The sequence below is a fragment of the Pleurodeles waltl genome, chromosome 3_1, assembly GCF_031143425.1.
Source record: "Pleurodeles waltl isolate 20211129_DDA chromosome 3_1, aPleWal1.hap1.20221129, whole genome shotgun sequence".
NCBI lineage: Eukaryota > Metazoa > Chordata > Amphibia > Caudata > Salamandridae > Pleurodeles > Pleurodeles waltl.
In genome coordinates this window covers 92,282,290-92,306,583 of record NC_090440.1, presented here as the reverse complement: position 1 = coordinate 92,306,583, position 24,294 = coordinate 92,282,290, and the positions used below count along the sequence as shown (strand labels likewise).

Here is a 24,294-nt window from a genome sequence, read left to right as displayed (position 1 = left end):
TCCTTTTGGGCACTTAACACTCTTAGGTTAGAAAGGGTGAACAGTAGAATGGAGACAATTTGAAACATATTCAAATCTAATTGGTGGGCAGAGCTTTTTCTCCCATCAACCCAAAGTAGGATTTGTGGGCCCACAGTTCTCGGTCACTGTGTGCTTCAATGAATAATGAAAGAAAGCATGAGGCATCCCCTGACCCCCTGGCTTAGGCTGGTGCATCCCAAAGGCACCACCTGTGATAGAAATGTATGCTCATGGATCCCTGGGCTAGGTTTGAAGCATCCAGCACACCCCTGGAGCCAATGAACACTACTCAAGGGACAGCAGACCCATTGCGAGAGCGGACCCTGCGGGATGTCAAGCATGGGACCATTAACCAGTGAGGGTCTGTGACCCATAAAGCCAGAACCGTGAGCCTTTAAAAAAATGTATTTAAAAAAAAGAAACAGTGCCTTGTCAAAGCCTGTTGCCCATGGCCAAAGGCCATGCGGGGATTGGCTACACGCATGCGGAAGGCTAGGCCCAGGCCGAGCGTTCAACTCCACTGCACATATCTTAATTAATGCAGGTCTGTACCCTTGTTCAGTATTTCATAGTATTTCATAGTATGCAAATATTTACATGTTAATAAATACAATAATTCATCTTTAAATGTGTCTTTGCATATTGCAAAATACATCCACTGCTATGCATTCACAGACATGTATATCTGTGGTTTAAATATTTCATCAGATATGTTTTATATATACATTACATTCATATACTACATAAAGCAAATAACCTACTGCTGCTTTGACTGGAGAAGAGATCATTTCAAATTGACAGATATATTAGGACTGTGAGGTGTTGTGGTGCCTCTGCCTTTAGCATCAATGTACTTGATGGCATTGCACTTTGCCTTGAGCCATATGCGTGGAAATTGATTTTTGTTTTGCTAATAGCTATGACGTCGGTTGATAAATCTTCACAATTAAAATAAAACAACATATAGGAGAGCTTGGTATGGGTACCCTGACCCCTCCCCTTGTGAAGGGGTCATAGAGGGACACCCCTGGGTCAAAGTGAAAAAATAGGGTATTTTCTGTGTCACTGCAGACATCCAGTACTTATGGGTGACCACGCAGTTTCACCGTACGTAGGCCTATAAATACCAGTCAGGTATCAATTTTAGGGTAAACTTGTACACCAGGTGCAGAGCCACTGTCACTTTTGTGATAACTGCACGTCTTATAGCGCTTTAAGAATTGTCATATTTCCCTGGCCCAGTCATTATTGGCCATGTTATTTATTCTGCTGTCCAGCAGGAGGATCAGCAACCTCCCCACACAATAGGGTCATTCATAGTGCTTGGCCTATTTCCTGTGAAAGGAAGGAGTGGGGAAGAAATCTACACCAGCTAATCAACTCTTCACACTGCACCTGGTCTGGGCAAGCCCCCAGAAACAAAGAAGGAAGACCAGATCTCTGAAGCAATTAAGGGAGGAGCTCACCTTTGAAGTTTTAGTGGGAAGCAGTCACAGATCTGTGTCAGTTGAGGACGTGGCTGAGGCTCCTAGGTAAGGTCATACCATATACCAGTTGAATCTGTATGTTCAAATATCCTTGAATTCTGTGCAGGAGAGTTGGGGGCAGAGGTGGTGTAATGATGTGGCACCCTCATATTGGGCAGAACACCCCACCACCAGTTGAAAACCCCTGCATTAGGGAGAGAAACTTGAGAAGACACTGGGCCTGGGGCTGCAACGCCAGAATGATGTCTAGCCAGACGTAGAAGACCCCTGAACTTTTGCAAGGATGTATTTTGGGACTTTGACTTCAGCTGGCAGAGGAGCAGGTGGGGGAATGGACTTTTGGGGGGCCCTGGCAGGTTTCCGAGGTACTTCTGTGGACTGGCCCTTAACTCTCCTGCCACACAGGGGCCCTTGAAGTAGCTATAAAGCTATAAGGCTGTAGGACCTACGAAGAGCAGCAAGGGGGATGTTTTACTTATTGTCTTTGGAGGAACTGTGTAAGACCGCACGGAGCAGGAGAGAAGATCAGGAGCCTAGGCAGAGGACAAGTTAGCAAAGGAGCAGATAAATCAAGCTCCACAATGAAAATTAGAGGCCAGAAGGTCTGAAGAAAATGCTCTTGGGTGCTGGAGCAAGTCCCCAGGAGCAAAGCAATACCAAAATGAAGGGCCAGAGATGTGGGCCTGGAAAGCTTGGTTCGCCGGAGAACTGGGTTGGAAAATGAGCACATAGCACGTCACTGCTGGTTTTCTAATATTCCGCATGGAGGGCCAAGAACCCCAGGTTTGGCATAGCCTCTCATATGCATTTTCAGTGAGGAGAGGGCATACCATGACCCCTGAGACCATATCCCCAGGGGCCCAACACAACGTATATAAGGAGACCCTATCTTTCCAGGACAGGAGAAGTAAAAGGGGAGCACCACTGTGCTCCATGCAGCTGGCTGTGCTGTCTCCCACTCCCCGCACCGTGTCTGGGGTGAGTGGGGAACCGCAGCCCTAAATGGAACTCCCTATAGGGTGGAAAGAGAATATCAGCTCCTTCGCCAGCATAGGAAGGTGTTGGCCACAGAGGTAGCTGGGTGGGCAGCACAGGAGTGAGCTCCCTGTGTTGCCCCAGCCTTAGCACATGCCAGGTGCCCATCAAAGGGGCAGGGGTACTTAGGTTGTAGAATGCACAGCACAGTGAGAAGCCACATGCAAAACAAAAAGAAGATATGGCTCGAGGCCACAAATCAAATAAAAAAATACACTTCATAAACTCTTGCCGAGATAGTGGGCCAGGGCACCACCAACATTATGAAATAGTGTTTGGGGGCTGCAGGTAGTGGTACAGCTCCTCAGGAATGTTTCCCCTTAAGATGCCCTAAGTTTCCCAGAGGATTACATCTGGACATCCCAGGGAAGCTTATCAAGGTTTCGAAGCACTCCTGGAGCCTGTACTATAGTGTATTGGCTGTGGAGTGAGTGGACTTTTGTTGGTTGGTTCATCATAAAGCTGTAATAGGAGCCTAAGAAAGTTAGAAATAAGACTCTGGTGAACATGTTATTCAACACAAAGCTTTATTGACAATGCTGATGGTGACAATGCAAGGTTTTACATTATGAATTAATAGTATTCTGTGTTAGTAATATTCCTGTTGGTTTCAGTGGCGTTGCAATGGTGGATTGTAACATGGTTTCTTTTTTTCTAAATTGGTGAACTACTAACAGATTCAGTAGGCCTGCCTTATTCATACTGCCCCCTCTCCCATTTTGAGTTTTTGCATCAAATACAGGTGGGGGTGTGAATATAGGTTCAGTGCTTGAGGTGTAAACCATTCTGAGAGTGTCACCAAAGGTAGATCATCTACCTGATTATAAATATTTGTAATTAACGCTTAGTATTTAGAAATATGCTTGTAATAAAAGTATTTTTCCTTTTTATGAAAAAAGCACTGAGTGGACAATTATTTATTTAGAGTTGTTGTTCTGTGCCATTGCCCTGGGGGTACCTGCCTTCAACGCCTCCCCCTGAGAAGTACTTGGATTTCTCTGTTTTGCTACCCTGAAAGAGTCAAGTGTTGTCCACTGCAGGAGCTTGACTGCAGGCCTGCTGCATAATTTTTTCTGTGGGTTGTGGCCAGCTAATCAGATTCCCTACTCTTACCCGTCCCACAGTACCGAATGGTCTGATGGGAGAAAAGGCTCTTTCAGCCTCATAGAGGGCTCTATTTTTTTAATTTACAGTGAAAATAAATTAGAGTCACTGTGTTGCTTAAGTTTCCCCCAAACAGGGGAGAAATGAAGATACATATGCATACCACTTCACCACACTGTAGTGTCACAGCTAAACTATAGGCTTAGATAACCCCTCTCTTGGTTCTGGTTATTTGGGAATGTAGTTGTGGCTAGGAATCCATGTGAGCCAATGGGGAGAAACAACTACTAGGTATGGGATGGACAAAAGATAATGAGGTTGAGTTGGAGTGACTTTACATTAAGGATGTTTCTTATTTCAGCTTGTTCTATATGCTTACATTATTGTTTTCTTTGTGGCTGTATTTTTATGTGATCTTAGGTTGTTGTTTTAATTTATCTTGTATAGCAGTTTTCTTTTCAATACTGTTCGTCTGACCTGCCTGGTGGTGGGTATGGCTTCTTTCCACTCCTACTGTTTTTTGTAAACAGATTTTATTAAGTTTTGGTGAACAAAAACAGATATTCATAGCAAGAGCAGGAATAGTGTACACTGTGTAACAGTGTCTCCATGTCTCAAGGCAGCATGGGCTTCCTTGGTCTTGCTCCCACTACCCACCCCTTGCCCGAGTCTGAAATCCGAAGCCGCCTAGGTCTAGTGTGAGTTTTGTGTCTGTATTCTCCAGTGGGTAAAGACATTTTCCAGGGTTCTTGTGTTTGGTTACAAACCAAAAGTGGAAGCTTCACTCTAAGTAAGGGAAGCGTGTAGTCACCGGGGGTTAATGATGATGGCGCTGTGGTGAGGGTTCCCGGGGTGGGGAGGACATTGGGGAGGCCTCCTGTGAGGAATAGGGTGTTTTAGATTGTCAACCAAAGCTCTCAATGCGTGGGCAGTGTATAGGTTGCCACTGCCTTGCCACACTTCCCGTAATAGGAGTGTCTCCTCACAATCTGCCCACCTTTCTAGTTGTTTGCACCATGTCATTAGCCAGGGGCCCGTCCGGTCCTACCAGTGGGGGATGAGCTCATGTTTGGATAATATCAGCCCCAAATCTTGAAACTTACTAGTCACCTTGGGTTTTGAGGAGTGGGGGAACTAGTGAAGTAGGCAGTGGCCCGGGGACAGAGGGACCTCTCTGTCTGTCAATTCTGCAAGTGTGCGGGTGACTCCCTCCCAGTAGACAGTCAAGTGGGGGCACGCCCATACCATTTGGAAAAAGTTGGCACCTACCTCCCTCACATGTAGAGCATGAATCATCATTCACTCCAAAGTACCTGTTACTTCTGTCTGAGGTAAGGTATGCCCTATGTAGTAGGTAAAAGCTAATCAGTTTAAATTGTGCATTCCTGGACACCACAATGATGCATTCTAATATGGTGTATCCGATTGTAAAGATCAATATAGACATGTGATGGCTTTATATGTACCAGTCGAGAGTGCTATATACCGGCAACAGTGGTGTGCTTTAGGTTCAGTGCGTCCTGATTTCCATTGTTGCCGTATGGCCACTGCCATGACCCATGAAGCAAAATGTGGTCTTGGGTTAGGTCGAAGTCTGTCCAGAAATCCTCAAAAGGAAGCAAGGTCAATTCCCCGAACAGGTCTCCGATCTTGTCATCCCCCGCAGTTGCCCATTCCTTTAGACACCCCACCAAGATCTCCCCTTGCGGTAGTGAGTGCAGCATTTTAAGGGGTAAATCTGGAGAATACAGAACCTGAGTGTGTGTTTTCTGCAAGCAGCGGGCCCAGCACTTCTGGATAACCGTGTATTCCCCCAGTCATTTACTGGGGTACCTCCAATCTTTAGAATCGTTTCTATCGATCTTCTAAGTGTGGCACAAGAGGGGCCAAAGTCCTGCCAGGGTCTGTCTGCCAGCAACCCATTGGGTGAACCATAGCAGTTGGGCCACTAAGAAATATGATTCAAAATCAGGGGCTGCCAGCCCCCCCAGGGTGTGGGGCATTGTAGTGTAGTGAGAGCTACCTGTCAGCGTCCAGTTCCCCCGATGAAAGTCATTATGATGGAGTTGAGTTCTGTAAAAACCAATGTGGGTATCCAAAGGGGAAGCACCACCAAAAAGTATAGAAATCTAGGTGATATAATCAATTTTGGGATACCTAGCCATCCAGCCACTGATAGCGGGAGTGTGCTCCGCAAGTCTTTATGCGCCTTCACGTTTCTAGTTGCGAGCGCCAAGTTCCCAGCAAATATGTCAGATTCATCATGGTAGACTTTGACTCTCAGGTAGAAGAGACAGTGTGGTTCCCAGAGGAGTTGACCCAGTGGTTCAGGGGCTCAAACACCCATCTTAGTAGGAAAGACACTGGTTTTCTGCCAGTTCACTTTCAGACCTGAATGAATACCAAAATTATCCAATAGAGTAGGAGATCGCCGGCATAGAGTGCTATTATCTGGGTAGTGGAGCCGACTTGGAGGCCTCTGTAGCCGATTGCATCAAACTCACAAAAAATTCCATTGTTATGCAAAAATAAGAGGTGACAGCGGTCACCTCTGCCATGTGCCCCTTTCAACTGTATAACTGTCTGATTTGATGTGTCCCATGTGGACTTGAGTGGTGGGGTCAGTGTATAGGAGGCTCGTCCAGTCCACAAAGGTTTGCCCCGTATGGAGCATGACAGTATATAAATAATCCCACTCCAGGCTGTCAAAGGCCTTCTTGATATCTGCAGCCAAAAAGCTGCAGTTTCCGTTTCATATGTAGTGGCCTCGAGTAGCATCAATAAATGCTGCACGTTAACAGCAGTACTCCATCCCGGGATAAAGCCCGCTTGATCAGGGTGAATTAACTTGGTCATGAGCGGGAGTAGTCTATTAGCCAGGATTTTGCTCAGAAGTTTATAGTCTATATTTAGCTTTGATAGCGGTCGGTAGGCTTTAACGTCCGTAGTGGTCTCCCTGGTTTAAAGAGGGGCACAACTAGTGTTTCCCTGGTTGTCTGTGGGAGTCCCCCGAAGTCTCTTGCAGCTTTGTAGAGGTCGACTAGCTTGGGGGCACGTTCCGTTGCATAGGTGGCGTAGAATTCAGCCAGCAATCTATCAGATCGCAGAACTTTATACCTTGCCAACCCTTTAATTTTCCACAGTATTTTGAGCAGTGTAATGTTCGCTGCCAAGCCTCCTTGTCCGTAAAATGGGGAAGGTTTACAGTTGCGAGGAAGTCCTGTAGGCCAGAGGTATCTTGGGGGCTTCTGCTCATGTATAGCTTTTGATAATATTGCGCCAATCATTTGTTTATTTCAGATTGTGAGTAAAGCGCACCTCTTGTATGAGAGGTTAGCTCCACTATGGTCGCCACTCTTCTGGTGGGATTAGCTAGCCATGCTAAGAGACGGCCAGTACGGTCACGTTCTGCGTGTCAGCTCTCCATATAGGCCCTATAAATGAACAAACGTAGTCACTCATTTTGAGCTGCAACTCACTCTTTGGTCTCCAACAACATTTGGGGGGTTATTTTGACATTGGCGGTAACCACCGCTTACCGCCGCGATGACTGCCGCCAAGTACCGCCGGGGAGGCGACCATCGGTCCGCCAGATGATGAGCACTGCCTGACTTCTGCCACAATAAGGGTGGAAATGAGTCAGTGTTCATGCTGGCAGACGGTGGTGACCTGGTGCTGGTAACACTAGCACCGCCCAGCCAGTAGAACGCCACCAGCCGTATTTTGACCAGGAATACGGCCTGGCGGTGTTCTTCTGGTGGGGCGGTGCTGGTGTTACCGCTCCCCTTCACATTCCCTGCCGGACGACCTCCTCACCGGACAAGGAAAGTTGGGCATCCGACAGGGGAGGGGGGTGTTGTGAGTGTGTGTATAAATGTGTGAGTGCGTGTCTGCATGTCAGTGTGTATGCATGCCTGAGTGCGTGTCTGGATGTCTGTATTGATGCATGAATGCATGCGTGTTGGTATGTATGAGTGAATGCGTGAATAGCTGTGGGGGATGGGGCAGTTGTGTGGTGGGTGCGTGTCTGCTTGTGCATGAATGGGTGTTGTGTGAGTGTGTGCGTGTATGAGGTGGAGGAGGGATCAGTGTATGGTTTGGGGGTGGAGGGGTCAGTGTATGGATCGAGGGTGGGGGGCTGGTGTTTGTAGGGGGGTCAGGTGCTTGCTGGTGGGGGTGGGAGACCCGCCTACCGGTGACAGGGAAAAAATTCCCTGTCACCTGTAGCCCTACCGTCATGGTTTTCATGGCGGTGCTGCCGCCGCGGAAAACATAGCGGTAGGCTGGGTCAAAATACTGCTGGTGATACTCTGTGGGCCGCTAGGTCGGAGATGAAGATCTCCAGCCTGGCGGTTCATATCGCTGCGGCGGTATGTGTGGTGTTGTGGCGGGTTGCCATCAGCGAACCTGCCATGGTCATAATGTGGCGGTAAACACCACCAGCCTTTTGGCGGTGATACCGACACATTTACTCTGACCGCCAGGGTCAAAATGACCCCCCCGAAAAGGTGTGATTCTGGGTGACTGGGTGATGCAGTTCCGCCTCCCTGAGGGTTTTTTCAGTGTCAGAAATGTCTCAGAGCAGTGTGTTTCAGGCACCCATTGATTCTGGCATACAATGGCCATGGAGTACTGCTTTAACTGCATTCTACTCCGCTTGTGGGGTGGATGCTGTTTCAGAGTTCTCAGTGAAGAAGTCTTGTATCTTCTTTCCTGAAACTGCGGGTCTTCTAATTATTCAAGTTTGAGTCGTCAGGTGGGAATCTTGGAATATGGTCTATTCCATCCCAGGCCTAAGAAGACTGGATTATGATCAGATATGGTGCGGGTGAGATATTCCACATTATGGACCAATGAGTGTGTATCTGTTGAACAGAAAAAAGTGTCAAGCTGTAAGTTTAGGTCATGTAAGTGGGAGAAGAAGGAATAGTCTTGGTTTTGCGGGTTCCTACTGCACCAGGAATCCATAAGATTCCAATTCCCTTGCCATTCTGTAAAAGCGAGGGCAGAGCAGTGAGTGGGGGACTTGCATAGAGGGGGATTGGACCAATCAAGCGTGGGGTCAGCAATGCAATTGAAATCTCCCCCTATTATGTCATTGCTAGCTAGGAATGGGGACAGTCATGCAGATACCCTGATCTGGAATGCCTTTTGATCTGTATTAGTTTCATGAATGTTCTCTATGTTGATATCCCTCCCATTGAGCCTAGCCGCTACTGCCCACAACGGCCTTCCGGGTCAACTAAAGAGCTGGTATTCTGAAATGGGAGTCCTGCTCTAACCCAGACCTGTCCCCTCCAGCAGCACTGAAACGCCACCCCCTCTTTGGCTGTTGAGTGCGCCTCTTGGAGAAGAGCAATGCGTACCCCCATCAAGCTAAGTATGAGAATACATTGTATCTTGTAGACATGGTGCATATTCCAGGATATTAAGTTATATGTTGCATTGTTTGCCATGACAGTGAAGTGTATAGGTCAGTGTGCTGGCCATCATGAAGTAGAAACCATTTCACCCTAGGAGCTTCAGGTATTCATTGGAAAAATAGTATTAAAGACAGTTTCTGACTCAGGGAATCCCATAATAAGTATAGCATAAACGTCAGAAAAAACAATCCCCAACGTCCCTTCCCCAGGACACGAAATAGAACCTCTCCCAGCCAAACAGTTAATTTAATCTAACCACTCTAAACAAGCTCTGGGGAGTGCAATACAGCCAGCCACCAGGTCCAATCGACCAGGCACCCATCCAACATCGGAATTCAATATAATCACCACATAATACTGAAGATCAAAGCTGTACAGTAACCAGCCCTTAGGGAACAAGAGGTAACTGTGTTGCACAAGCCCACCCCTCCATCATCAGAGTTCAGTACAAGGCCTGAAAGTTCTAGATTGATTTGTCCGCAGTCCTGGGAGTCACCTCCAGAGGTAGGATGCTGGGTGTCTCCGACATGGAGGAGTTGCGATCCAAATCTGACCTTCTCGTCTGGCTCCCAGAGCGGGGAGGACTGTCCAGAGCCATAGCCACTCAGGGATGCCAACACCTCCATGACTCTCTGTCTCTCTTGTCTTATCCGAGGCTGCTGGTCTACCCAGCATTAGATGCCCAGTGGTGACTGGAAGAATTTAGCACCATCAGGAGTAACCACTCGCAATTAAGTGGGGAATTGCCTCAAGTACAGGATTCCAATCTCTCGTATCTTTTTTTTCATCTCCAGGAATGACGCCCATTGCCGTTGGACTTCACGGGAGAAGTCCGGGAAAATCATCACTTTACTTTTTTCTACAGCAAGGGTCCCTTGTTGTTGGGCTTGTCTCAGGATGTGGTCCCGGTCTTTGTAGTAGAGTAGCCGTGGCACTACTGGGTATGGATGGGCCCCTGGGGTTAATAATCTCATTGGCACTCTGTGGGCGTGTTCCAGTGCGAAAAATGGGGACAGTCCTTCAGAAGCCACCGCTGTTCAAAGCCATCTCTCCAAACATGCCACTATGTCAGCTACCTCAATCTTCTCAGGAAGTCCAATGATGTGGATATTATTGCGGTGCTCCCTGTTTTGTGTATTCTGCTCAGGCTTCCAGGACCTTCAGTCATGATTACACAGTAGTGAGTTGTCCGTTTACTGTATGCAGTGTAGGGGAAACATCTGCAAGATGCCTTTCGGTGGCTGTCACTCGTTCTGCTAGTCACCAGTGGTCATCTCGCAAGAGACCGAGATCTGTACCAAGAGTGTCTATTTTAGTTTGGAGTGCTTTCCGTGAGGAGATGATGGCTTGTGGGATGTCATGCAGTGTAGGGGTCAACAAGGGGCTCCAGGGGCTAGTGCGGTCACCTCCTAGTTGGAGGGGAGGGGCACCCCTGACACCAAGGGAGGTCAAAGGAATATCTCGGAAATAAGGGAGGCGCATGTGTTAATTTGAACAGTTGCCTACAAGCATCTGTGGTTCCTCAGTATAGCCCAGAAGTATTGGGGACACAACACCATGGAATCCCCAAGTGCCCAGCCATAAATGCCCAAAGACAACTTGCCATGGGTGAGGTCCAGGCAGTGAGGGATAGTCTTCTCTGGGCTACTGGGTAGAGTTTCTCCTGTCCCTCGAGATAGTAAAGTCTTTACACTGTGATTCCCTTCGCTGTCACGCTGTTATATATCCGTTAATAGGGGCTCTCTTTGCCGGGTGCCAACTCACAGCAGGGCAGGAGTTTATAGTTCCCAGTGATCTAATATGTAGGCAGCCTTCTGGAGGTTATTGCTAGCTCTCAAAGTCCTAACATAGGGTGCAGGCTGGGGGTATATCCCTGTGGCGCTTAAGGGCATGTTTGTGTTCATGGCCCTTAGTTGAAGGCAGAGGGAGGGGTGATGGCAGAGGGCTTCGTTTGTGCCACCGCCCTCATCTTGAGGACTGACACCTCAAATTGCAGCACCCAGGGTACCACAGGCATGGGGAGGAGGGCTGCCCCTGCTCCTCCAGCCCTCTACGCCTGCTCACTTCAGTCCATGGATAGCTTTGATTATGTGGGTGGGAGTGGTGGGCACCCCACCACCAACTGCCACCCGTATGCCCCCCCACTGCCAATCCGTAGACTCTGCAGATGTGGCAGGTAGAGCAAGCAGACCAGCCTCCTCCTGCCACGTGCTTGTAATTATTTCAGACCCGGGTGGAGGCCCCTGAGTCTCTGCAGCCGCATTAAGTTTTGCAGTGGGCACCCTACAACTGACTGCAGCCCATGGGCCCGCTGCCACCTGGAGGCCCCTTAGTTCCTTCAGCGGCTGAAGGAGAGGCCAGGACTTGAAGCAGTAGGTTCCGCCTGAGTACAGAGCCCTCAGGGAGCGATATCTGCTAGGCAGGGGAGGGGATGGGGCACCTGGATGTCGGCCAGTATCACTTTTCTCGTTGGGCCTGCCTTGTCCACAGCATGTGCCTCACCTCAATGGGCCCCATGGGCCCTGTAGCTCATGTGCACGGCCTACTTCAGCCATGATGCTTGCAGTGAATCAGTAGTGTGTGATCCCCTGTGGAGACTTCAGTTTTCAGATAGCACTGCAGGGTCAGGCAACTTGCACTGCTGCCACACCAAGGAGTTAATTTGCCGTCCATTACGGGCAGGGGTCTCACCACTAGGCGGCCCGTCTAGTGGCGTGAGTCACCGCCATGGGCACGAGTACATCTCTGGCTCTGACTTTTGCTGTGGTGGCCCAATTGTCCCCGTAAAGGGCGCTCTGGAGTCGGAGGTGTCAGGGCATTGATGTCCGTGATGTTGGGGGTTGCAATTTACAAGCAGGATGGGGTCAGATGGGACTTGGCACACCGAAGCGGTCGGTGATGCCTCTCACTCCATGCACTGCTGACCACATCCTTTGCACTCCTACTTGTGGAGCCAATTTGTGGCTTGAACTAAAATGGCAGATTCTAGCCAGCTAGGCAGCAGAGGCCCCTAAGTGAAGCCCGTCTGCGCTTGTATATGACTGCCCAGGACCCGAGCCCAGCCATGCTGTCCATCGTTACTGTAAATAGCCTGTAAGTGGGCTCTCCTCATCCTATAAACTAAGTAACTAGATTAAATTTATCCTTTAAGCTGAAAATCGAATCCATTCTGTACTCATTGATTAACCAGGGCACGATGTACAAATCCAATTTGCAATCACAAACCCTGTGATTTGCAAAATCATAGGCTTTGCGATCACAGAATGGCTTTTATAGGGTTGAGCGAACAAGTTCTCTGTCCCTATTGTAATCTCTCTTTGGGCTTTTAACCAGGCCCATGTCACACCTGTCACTTTCATTGGTTCGTGGGCTTGCCTTTTAAAATCCGCTTGATTTCATTAGTGAAAGGCATGCATACGTCATGCCTTTTCCAGTGTTTAGCCCTCCTCAAGCGCACCGGCCAACTACTGAAAACATACGAGGCTTCATGTTATCAGCATGGTTTCCGGACTACTTTATCTTTTTATTTTCCATGCAGCTGGGTTTTAGATAGCGCGATTGTGCTCGGTTTTTTGGTTTTCAATTTCAGCACGATTGCGCTGGGTTTTCCATAGCTCAATCGCGCTGGGTTTTCCATAGCGCAATCACACTTGTTTTTTTTCTTTCAATTTGTGTGGCAAGAAAAGTCCGTTTAGCAAACTCGAGCAAATGCGAGACCCGTTGCATTGCAAATGCTCTGTACTTAACCAATTTTGTTAGTTGGCAAAGCGTTTCTGACTCACAAAATTGATTTTGCAAACCATTCTGAATGACAAATAGGACGTGATGCGAAAGTGGTACCCCTTCTTAATTGTGAGTCGCAAAGGTACGCTTCAACTGTTTGTGTCTGCAGTTGGTGTCACAAACCATTAATCAGTTACCAGCACCTCGAAGGAGGTTGTAACTGATTCACAAAGGGAAGGGTGTCCATTTGTGACACCTTCCCCTTTGGTGAATCCTGCAGAACAACCTTTGGGGAAGAAGGCAGTGGCCCAGGTAGGCCACTGCCCGGTCATCCCGATGAAGCCCCAAATGGGATTCTTTTTTCTTAAAGCAGCACTTGTTCTTTATTGGAAGATAAGCTGCTATGAAAAAAAGTTTACCGTTTCAAAAAAACAGATGCAGGAATAGTGGTCTGATGTTTCTTGCTGACCACCATCACCATGTTTGCAGCTTATCACACAGGGGCACAAATTAATTAATATCCATTAGGCAGGTCGTTCTGCAACCAGATGACTAGAACTTTTGTTATGCAACATCATTAGTAAATGTCATATCACAGAAGGTTTCAGGAAGTGGATGCATAATTTGCGACAGTTTTTGCAACCTGGCTCTTAGTGCATCGGGTCCATAGTTTCTCATTTTAGGTGGAAGATTACCCTAAATGCTTTATTATTATCCATTTCTGTTGCTTTAATCAACGCCCCGTCAGTGGTAGATTGACATGTAGTCTCTCGGGTAGATAGTGGGGAAGGCGGGACGATGACTCAACCCTTTTATCAGTTCCTATTCCCCCAATTGTAAGGTTATAAAACAAGGCTGAGATTTTAGAAAAGGTGGTAGTGTGATGTTTATCTACGGCAAAGACTTAGGCCTGATTTAGATCTCGGTGGAGGGGAATATCCTGTCACAGATGTGACGGATATGCTGTCCGCCATAGCACGATCCAACTTTATTCTATGGAGATCGAAATTGGGGGGACGGGATAATCTTCACGTTTGTGATGGAGTATTCCATCTGCCGAGATGTAAATCAGGCCCTATAACATGAAGACGGTTGGCCTTCCCTGTTATAATATTATATAGATGTAAGGTGTAAATCTAATGATAATAAAATTCTGCAATATCAATATTGTTCTAATCTACAGCTCTCCCAAGAGACATTGGGCCTGATTTAGAGTTTGGCAGACAAGTTACTTCATCACAAATGTGACGGATATCCCGTCCACCACATTACGATGTCCACAGGACATAATGGAATTGTAATAAAGCAGACGGGATATCCGTCACATTTGTGACGGAGTAGCCCAGTCCTACAAACTGTAAATCAGGTCCTTAGACAGGTCTTGCAATGGCTGTAAGATATGTTAATTCACCTGGCAACTGGGTTTGGTGAACCTCTAGTTCTCTGTGATTTTGAACAATATGCAGAAGATGCTTTCTGTCTTTAGTTTAAGGCCCTAAACCTCTCTATGGAATCTCTTGATCTCTCACAGTTGGTTGAAGATCCATCCCACATGGCTGGGCACACCATTGATTTCATTGTCATGGCAATCAATATAATTTATATTAAGTTAGTCACACCTCTAACATGGTCAGAGCAACAACTCATCCTATTCTTTATGTATCGATATGTTAACTCCAGAGCACATACATGATCCCTTGCACCTTGGAAGCAATGGTTGAGGCCCTGGAGCAAACTCTGAAGCTTCCATCTTGTCTCTGCTTTTGAGAGCAAAAGTAAAGAGCAACCTTCCCCGCCAATGTCCCACTGATCCTGCTCTAAGTGCATATCTCATTATCCCTGACCCAGCAATTCAACGCCATCTCCTCCTCCTGCTTCAACAACCTCTGCATGCTCCGAAAGATCTACAAATGGATACCGACCAAAACCAGAAGAACAGTCACCCAAGCCCTCATAAGCAGCAAACTGGACTACAGCAATGCCATCTACGCAGGAACCACGGCCAAACTGTAGAATAGGCTGCAATGCATCCAGAACGCCTAAGTCGCGATAAGTTGGTCTTCAGTGACCTTGTTCCAACTGCGGTGGGGGATCCGTTGTGGGTGGTGGTGTGTTGTGGATTTCTTAAAGGAGAAGTGGATGCAGAGGCGGTCAGTCCAGTGGAGTTCGGTGGTGTGGCTGAAAGAGACGTGAATGCTGGAGGAGAAAATAGGGTTGAGTGTGTGTCCTGCGGAGTGGGTTGGTGTCATGACGAGCCGTTTGAGGCCGAGGTTGGGGAGGTTGTCGAGCAGGATGGCGGTGTTGTTGTGGTTGGTGTTCTCGAGGTGGAAGTTTAAGTCTCCGAGGAGTATGTAGTCAGTGGATGCGAGAGCGTGCGTGCTGACGATGTTGGTAATGGAGTTGCTGAACTGCTGTCGTGGGCCGGGGGGCCTGTAGATGAGGGTCCCTCGAAGGGTGGTGTTTGGGTCAGTGTGGATTTGGAAGTGCAGGAGTTCGGCTGTGCTGAGGGTGTCTTCGATGTTGGTCATGATCCTGAGGGTGTTCTTGTGGATGATGGCGATGCCTCCTCCTGGTTTGTTGGAGTGGTCACTGCGGGTGATCTTGTAGTCGTCCGGGATGGCTATGGCAATGTCAGGCGCTGAGGAGGGGTTCATCCAGGTCTCGGTCAGGAAGTCGACGTCTGGGGAGGCTGAGTCGAGTAGATTCCATAGCTCTACTGCGTGCTTGTGGACGGAGCGGGTGTTGAGGAGGATACATCTCAGATAGTTGCGTCCTGCCTTGGTGGGTGTGACGCTGGCGTGGAGGCTGGTGAAGGTGCAGTTCCGGCAGGAGAAGGGTCTGCGGGTGGTCTGCGGGGAGGCTTGAAGGCAGGCGGGAGAGCGGCCGGTGTTGAGGGCGCAGAGGGTGGCGGTGTCGTAGTGAAGACGTGTGTGGTGGTGGAGAAGGGACGGGAGCCAGGGCTTCTGGCGCTGGGCGCAGTCATGGCGCGGACGGACGCAGATGGGCTTGCTGCGTCCGCTGCATGGCCGCTATTAAATAGGGAGGGTGGAAAAGGGGGTGGAGCTGAAAAAGTGGTGGGGCAGAGCAGAGTGACAGAGAAACAAGGAGAAGGAACACTAAGGGACAGTAGTGGAGCAGAGAGCAAAGCAAAAGGAGGAGAGAGGCAGAAGGTAGCCTAGTAGGAAAGCAGAACTCTCCCCCTAGACACCAGGGATGAGGCGCAGGTAGAAGCCTGTGGGTGGAGGAGGGCCTCGAGCTCCTGACAGGGGTCAGGAGTTCAGAGGAGCCAGGGAAAAGGCTCTACTTAGATGGTGGAGCCACAGGAGGCAGAGCAATGTACTGACCAGCCCCCACCTCTGCCACATCACAGACCACCTGAGAAAAATGCACTGGCTCCCAGACAGCAAGAGAATCACCTTCAAACTCCTCACCCACGCTCACAAAGCACTGCACAACACAGGACCAGAATACCTCAACAGACGGCTCTCCTTCTACACCCTGACCCGGCATCCCTGCTCCGCCGACCTCGCCCTCGCCCTCGCAACCATCCCACACGTCTGCAGAACTAAAACTGCGGTAGATCATTCTCTCACCTCGCCGCCAAAACATGGAACACTCTTCCCACCAACATGCGCCAGACCAAGGACCTCCTTTCTTTCAGGAAACTTCTCAAGACCTGGCTGTTCGAGCAGTAGCAGCTTCCCCCCACCCCTTCACCCCTCCTCAGTGCCTTGAGACCCTCACGGGTGAGTAGTGCACTTTACAAATTCCTGATTGATTGATTAGAACACTTTAAAGATGTAATGAGCTCTATTTTTGTTGATCTACTACGGAAAGAATGTAAAATGCTAAAGGACAAACATTTCCAAATGGCTTATCCTGTCCTTAAAGCAGAAAAAAAGTCATTTGATGCCACTTCATGCTTCCTGGAACACTGCTGGAGGACATCCTACGATGAAGAAGCTAAAACAATGTATATACACCAGCTGCACAAGCACTATTACCTAGCCAGGAAGGCTAAAAGTATATAGTACTCTTCTAAGACAAAGCAGCCTCGTCATCTATGACATGTTTATATGAAGGTGCTCAAGACCTGGTTTCAGAGGCCACGGAGTCCAAGAAAGTGATACTGATGCAGTTTTTAGCTGACCTAGTGGCTGACTTCCTCATTCATTAGGTGAGAGATATTAGAGAAGAAATGCAGTGAAGTATCAAGCTGGGGTATGAATTACTCCATCCCACCAGTAACACCCCTAAGGGGATTATACTCTAACTCCTTTTTTCATTAGTCAACTCTTCTCTGGTTTCAGCCATTATACTCTCCACTTAAATACAAATTGTAAAAAGCCCTTGTTAGATCATACTGAGCCAGTAAGTTTTATGCCTATTTCGTTGCTGCCTTACATCTCAAATCTTATTGAAACTACAATCACTGGTCAATTTAAAGTCTTTGTTGAAGATTTTGTTGAATCTAACAACATTTACTCTTCCTGTTCCGAAAGGGTCTTAGTACCGAACTGTCATTGTCTCAGTTTTAAATGGGGCCCTGATACTATCGGATCTGTTGGGGGTGTTTGAGATGTGCCTTCCTTTTGGTGGAAAAAGGATTAACATTTGTCATATATGCAGAGGAACTTACAGATCCTCTTGACATGAGCCAAGGCAGCTCATAGTGTACTGTTTTACTCCTGCAAGTCCTGAAACTATTAGAAAGATGGATGTATCTTATTAAAGACCATTCTATTAACTTGCACTCCAATCAATTTGCCTGAGGCTATTTTATGTTCACCTATCATGGGCCGCAGCCACGAGCCACTATCATTAGTAAAAAACGTGGGTATTCTCAACAAATAAGAGTTATCCTTATATTAGGTGTCCAATGTTTCCAAATTATCTATTTATCATCTAAAATTACTATGCAGAACAATATTTTATTCTTACTATCCCACCAACACGTGTAGTAATCAACGCAGTTATTCATTCCCGGATTGACTACTACAATATATAGGGCCTGATTACAACTTTGGCGGAGGGAGTTAATCCGTACCAAATGTGACGGATATCCCGCCCGCCGTATTACGAGTCGATTATATCCTATGGAACTCGTAATACAGTGGGCGGGATATCTGTCACATTTGGGACGGATTAACCCCTTCCGCCAAAGTTGTAATCAGGCCCATAGTCTTCCTGGGTTTTCCCCAAAAAATCTAAACAGATTTCAACACATCGAGAAGGCTGCAGCACACTTGATTTTTGAGCCGAGAAAATCTGACTTTGTCCACTTCACTTAAATTACTCCACTGTCGGCCCCTGGCCAAGCATATTATTTTCAAAGCTCTCTGCTCGATACTTAAGATCTATGTCACCTCTCCTCCTAGTTTTGCATCTAAATTTACAGTGCACCTTTCTTTTCTGCAGCTGCCGTCTGCACATAACTACCTTCTGACTGCCCCCATATTTAGGAGAGACAAATGTTTCAGAGTAATTGGGGCAAAATGGAGGAACGCATTCTGCATCACCTCTAAAACCGCGTCTAACATATTAATTTAGAAAGTAGCTCAAAACCTGGCTATTTGATCTATCCACATGATGTGAGTCTGGGTTGTTTTCACATTTCGGTTTTTACCAATCTTTTCTCAATGGCAATCCAGACCATGACACTTCTACTCAAGGTGTAGTCCGTGTCCTACACTTATCCAGATAGATAGATAGATAGATAGATAGATAGATAGATAAACAGATTAGATAGATAGATAGCTAGCTAGATTTTAGTTATAAAGGTGACTCCTACCCACCTTTTGGAGGGCTTGGTTAGCTTAGTTGGAGACCAAGGATGGAGTCAGCATTTTATGTGTGCCCAGGATTTAACTAGGAACAAAAGTTAAGATTAATTTGGCGATGGTGTGATTTATCCTCCCTTCCTCTCCTCCCACATCCCCCTTCCTCAGCTCATTGTCTAATCATAGGCCCATTCTGGGACCAACCAAACTATCTCTGTTATATGTCTGCACTCGTTGAATTGTTTTTCTTCGACTCATTTTGATGTAAGTTGAGCGCTGATGCCAGAGGGCCAGTGTGTTATATTAGAAGCTGTACATAAATAAATAGAGCGGGGCACAGCTTGCACCTAGGTTTGGGAATTATAGTGGTAGGGCCCAAATCACAGATGACAATGAGAAATGGGCATCAGGGACCATAAGATGCTGAATATTCTTATTCTAATACTTTTCAAAGTACAGTGAGTGAATATGGTCCACGTGGCTTGCTTCTTTCCTTAAATCTATTGCATTTTCCATAATCAAAAAACTGCATTCTCGCCCCAGAGGCAACGTGGGAGAGACAGGACCTTAACATCCCCGGTGTTGGCCACACACGTTCAGAAGCGTGATATAACGCAGAATGTAAAAAAAAAAAAAAAAATCTGTCCTTTTATAAGTCATTCACGATTCTGCTTCCGGTCTGCCCATTCCTTCACAGTTTATCATAAGCTTCATTGCCCTACCACACTCCTTCCAGGTGCCAAGCTACAGTCCCAGTATGCACAGCGCACAAGCCAAGCCAATCAGAAGACGAACCTCCACGCCCACTCCTAGGCCTTGGGAGAGGTGCTGGTCTTTTTCGCGGCAGGCGCCGTCATTCAGCACAGCCACAATTGTCTGACGCTTTCCAAAGTAGAGAGACATTATACCCCGCCCATCCAAATGTTTAAGATCGAACATCTTTGTACAACAATTGTAAGGCTAATTTCAATCCGTGTTCTGACTCAGATCTTTGTTCAGCCCTGATACCGAGGCAGGGTAATTAGGTTATCAGTGTTCCGTCCTAATTAGCTGCGGGGCCGGACAGGCCTTCGGGCTGTTCTTTTAGACAGCTCAGTTCAGCCGTTTCAGTGCTTGGATATATATACTCACTACTGCCCCGTTAAACATTTCGCGACCTCCTTAACATTGAGGTAAAAAACACGGGACGTAGATTTTACCTTTATCATTTAGGCGACATTATGAGCGAAGCAGTGCTTAATTTGTAAATAAAAACGTGCTGGTGCCCAAAGCTCTCTTCTTAAACACGCGGCTGCTCCAATTAAAAGTGCGAACTCGGAATATTGAGCCAGCTTAATTCTAACGCCATCTCGGGCCTCTTCAATCCATTTACTCCCACTCCCTGCCCCTTCAGCTCACTCTTGCAGCTTTCTGCTTTCTCCCTGTGTGACGCGTTTTTGTTTTCGTTTTCCCTTCCTCGGTCTTTCTCATATGTGTCTTTTGCTCGCAGTAGATGTTTGAGGCAGAAAATAAAAGCCGGCAGTCAAAAATAAGTGCTGATGCTCCACACGGAAACAACAAGCACATTTAAGCTGTGGAGCGAAAGGGATAAGGCAGATGTGGATGGTAATGTAAGACATTCACAGCTGGAACGGGGGCAGTCATAAGTGGATGATACGGATGGGCCAGGCGTTCAAACTGCAGTCGTGTAAGACCTTCTGCTCTTGTGCTGTTAAGAATGACATACTGCATTGTGGTTAGACTGAGTACATAAGGAGGCAGTCAGAAGCATTGGCAAAGCCAATAGGTATGGGATTAAACTGCTAGTGCATGCCGTGTTAGCACTTTAAAGCGATGAACTCGAGTGGGAGCCAGGAAGTTCCTGATTTGAACTGGTGGCTACAGATTTTTTGGGGAACTGGATGCATTTTTCCTCATCAGACTTTGATGCGAGAGAGAGAGAGAGCACGAGAGAGAAAAACACAAAAAGAGAAAAGAAAGATAGGAAAACAGTGACAGAAAGAAAGCAGGGATGAAAAATAACTTTAAAGACTGAGATGGAGGGGGGAGGGAGTGTCTGGTGATGAACGTAACAGGCATGACGTGGAATCAAGACCACGCAGCCTTGGAATTCTGCACCCCTGACATTGGATAGTGCCAACCACAGATTTCTGAGGAACCCTTCCAACCCTGGCACCACTTCTTCTACAAATTAAGCCCTGGAGCCAACAGTGGTGGATAGAGAGGGATCGAGGTGTAAAGTAGTCCCTAGTGCAGTTCACTACAAGCCTTGAGGCGAGGCTGAATGATACGCCCCAGCAGCCACCAGCACGAGATCAGACACGTGCACTGCAGTGGACGGAGCCAATGCCTGATTGACAGTGTCTCAAGCCAGCAGCTGAAAGCAGCTGCTCAAAAATAAAAAGCCGAATACTGAAAGGGGCGGACCCAAAGCCCATTCTTCGTACATTGTTAGCAATAGGCCTGCTTAACAGCTGCGCTGTGAAAACTGACACCATAAAAGTGGAATATCACGCTTGACTGTAGGCAAGACCTGGAAATTGTCACACTGATCAAGGTCATTCATTTCAGGTGCTACAATCCAGTCACATTTGTTCTAATCTACCTTCACTTGCAAGTTGTGTCCATCTACAAAGGAGCATTTAATACACAATTTTAGAATCTCCCACAAGCGGGGGCCCCACTGGTAAACTACGTCTTGTTACGAATTGCTGGTACCAAATGTAAAATTAAAGTCATAATTTCATCATCTTGTTGAGGCCGAATTGGCGTTGCCAATGCTTGTGTTAATTGCTGTAAGATATGAATTACGTTTTTCAGCTTTTGGTGACACCGTGCATTTGTGTTTGTTTCGGGTTGTATTGTCTTCCATTCCAGTGGGAGCAGTACATTTGTTACCTAAGCTAATGGTTGTGCTAAACATTTTTTTTTACCTTTTCTAGCTGCAGATGAACGAAAGGGGATAATAATAATGATGGATGGTTTAGTATTTGTGACCAGTCGACAGCTACTTCTCTCTTTTTAGGATCTGTGTCAGTGTTGCAAAGGTAGTGTACATCACAGATACCATTTCTGCGGAATTTTGAACACCCCACCCAGAACTATTGTTACTGCAGGGTAGGTCATTCCTGGCAATGCCGACTGCCAATGTTTAAATAGTATGGCGGCGTGGTCTCTTAGGTCCACAGGCATCATCACAACTTATCATGACCTAAACTCGGGCTCGCCTCATATATAACACACAAAAAACCCTTCTAGGGAAATTGGGGACAGATGTGGAAAACTGTTGTACGGAAGAAAATCATGTTTTCTCTTTTTTTTCTGGAGTCTCTAGTGATCTACACATGGAATCAGGATTCTTTGTTATTTTTTTTACACAGAATCACAAATGTGTCTTATTTCTTCTACTGCACAATTAATAATTTAAGGATGGAATTTTAAGGACTACTTATGTCGAAAACAAAGCATGTAGTTTTAATTTTTGCATTTGAGAAATTTTGAAACGAGCATGATTTATAATTGTGCCTGTATTTACAATAAACTATGCAACAAAGAGTTTAATATTTGTCATAAGCTGCGTCGTATTCCGCTCTCTACTGAAAGAGAGTGCGAACTGGTCTCCTTTATTCCAATGCAGTGCAAGGGTCCTTTGCCATTCTACTGGAAAAAAACATGAGGTGTATATTGATGACTATGGACTACAGTTGCTGATTGGCTGGAAGATAACAGCTCATAATCATTATTGCAGGGGGGGGGGGCACCTTCAATTCTTTACCGCCTTCATTGTTGCTCTGGACACGTCACCCAGGGGTTTTCCAGGCATTTTCTTTATTCTAGCAGCTAATAAATATTTGCCAACCAGGGTAACTCATATCATGTCAGTGTTTCAGAGTGAACGACTTATGCCCCTTGGATCTAATTGTATAATGACTAAAATGGGTTTACCCTGCGTTAGTTTTGAAAGGCCGGCCATTGTACGCTCCCCAGAAATCTAGTCTCTCCTCTGAGAGGAGAAGCGAAAGCAAGGTGTGGTGAATTCTTTTCAGCATCAAACACTGCACTCAGTTGTTTTCTGACATCTGGTGATTATCTGCTTAACTTGCTTCCACCCTTACCCAAGCTGGGCAGAATACAAAGCTGCAGTCAGGTGGCGGAGAATTCCTTTCAGTTTTCACCCACCCACCACCTGCCCCACTTAAGCATTAAATATCCCACTTATTACCTTCATTGACAAACCACCCACGTAGGGCCTGGTTGGTAATTGATGCCTACAAGGTGGCTCTGCCCTGCTCAATACAAGGGGACTATGTCCCCAGGCAACGAGGGGCTGATCAACAGAGACCCTATAATTTGGGGAATTGTAAACACAGCCACTCCCTGGCGAGATCTCCAGTGTGGCTATTCGTGCTGTATTACTACCGGCCCCGGTTCTTTTGCTGCTGTGAAAAGTCCAAGTGGTGTTAAAAACAATTTAATGAATACAAAACAAATACTTCTGTAATTTGTTTCATCATAGACCCTAAACGTAAACTTTGCACTTGTATAGCGCACTACTTACCAGTTAGGGTCTCAAGGTGCTGTAGGCATACCGCTGTGGAACCCCTCCTGGCTTTTCCCTGTGAGGTGCCCACTCCTGGGCAGCCCCCAGGGTGAAGCCAGGCATCCAAGCACTGTCGGGGCCATTGTGGAGATTAAGCAAGCTATTGCCCAGAGTTACAGAGAGGGACCCATTAGTTAGATTAGGTACCAAGGTGAGAATTATCTGGTCCAAGGGAATTGAGCCCAAAACCCACCGAGGCGGGAATTGAGCCCAAGACCCACCGAGGCAGGAATTGAACCCTGGTCCCGGGCCAGATCTCTGCATCAGGGTCTGCAGCTCTAACCATTGTGCAACACTTCTCCACCCTAAACAGAAACCCCCATGCCCATTCATGCACCACACCGCAATGTCATGGGTGTTCACATCAGAACCAATATTTGTATAAACGGAAGAGGTTACACCATGGCACACTGACAACCACCACTTCCATAGGCAGACATTTTGTAGCTGCTCAAGGCAGTGCCACCCACCCTTCATCGAAGGAAATGCAAGGAGAACGCATCTTAGTGAGGTGGCTTCCAAGCTGTGTTTGCTGCCTACAGCATGACCTGGATGGGTCTTTAGTGCCTAAATGGGTATTAGAACTTATGTAGCTGTTCAAAAGGGGAGAGAAAAGGGGCAAAAACTAGGAAGAACCAAAAACGAGAAGGAAAAAACCACATATATAGTCAACAGCAACGCATAGACACATAATACTAAACTTTACAATTCATATCAATTGAATCTCATTAGGTAATCTTCAAACATGAGCTTAATTGTTTACAATACTGTTAAACACAACTGAAGCTGAAAATGTGTTAATTGTCTGCACCTAATTGCGTATTACTGGGCAAGTTATCTAAAAGCCAGAACTGCACATTGCAGCCACAGTCACATGATGTTTGCTCTAATCAGTCACATCTCTGTTTTTGATCGCACTTTTATTCAATAAGGAGGCATTCAGTTTGTCTTGAATCTAATCGGTTGTTATCAATAGTGCAGCAGGTGCAGTGGAGTGGGGCATTGGGTTTTTAAGGTCCCACTGCACCCAAATTCTGGATACTTGTTTATCTCAAACAAAGATATTGGGGAGGAGGGGAACTTCCTTGGTTTTAAGAGGGCATATCGCACTCTTGCTACAT

General features: G+C 46.9%; 1 long non-coding RNA gene across 1 annotated transcript in view; it reads left to right on the top strand.

Moving 5' to 3' along the window:
- LOC138283800 (uncharacterized) overlaps window positions 1–24,294 on the top strand; it is a 67,003-nt gene that overhangs the window by 7,424 nt on the left and 35,285 nt on the right. The window lies entirely within an intron of this gene.